Source organism: Brassica oleracea, unplaced genomic scaffold, assembly GCF_000695525.1.
Source record: "Brassica oleracea var. oleracea cultivar TO1000 unplaced genomic scaffold, BOL UnpScaffold20951, whole genome shotgun sequence".
NCBI classification, from domain to species: domain Eukaryota; kingdom Viridiplantae; phylum Streptophyta; class Magnoliopsida; order Brassicales; family Brassicaceae; genus Brassica; species Brassica oleracea.
Window position 1 is genome coordinate 1 of NW_013637468.1, and position 328 is coordinate 328.

General features: G+C 48.5%; 1 non-coding gene across 1 annotated transcript; it reads right to left on the reverse strand.

The window, feature by feature from the left end:
* Positions 1-32: 32 nt before the first annotated feature.
* On the reverse strand, positions 33-104 carry TRNAM-CAU. Its single transcript has one exon. It is a non-coding gene; the product is annotated as a tRNA-Met (tRNA).
* Positions 105-328: the final 224 nt, after the last annotated feature.

Sequence of the window (328 nt, forward strand, 5' to 3'; positions counted from 1 at the left end):
ACCAGAGTAGTACTCTATAAAAACTCACATGGTATCAGAGCCAGGTTACGATCCTGGGACCTGTGGGTTATGGGCCCACCACGCTTCCGCTGCGCAACTCTGATACCTCAGCTCAAATCCAAGCCATGAAGACAGCTCCATCCAGTTCAGTTTCTCCATGAAGAAGAAGACTGAAGCTTGGCGCTTGTTCCTGGTTCCTCAACCTTTCTCATACCTGTCCTGATGAAGAGCCACGTTGGAAGCAAAGGTAGATGGAGAGGCCTAGCTAACCTGACTCCAAAACACCTTGTCCAAGTGTTTGTTGCATCTGGTTACAAGAAAGAAGATG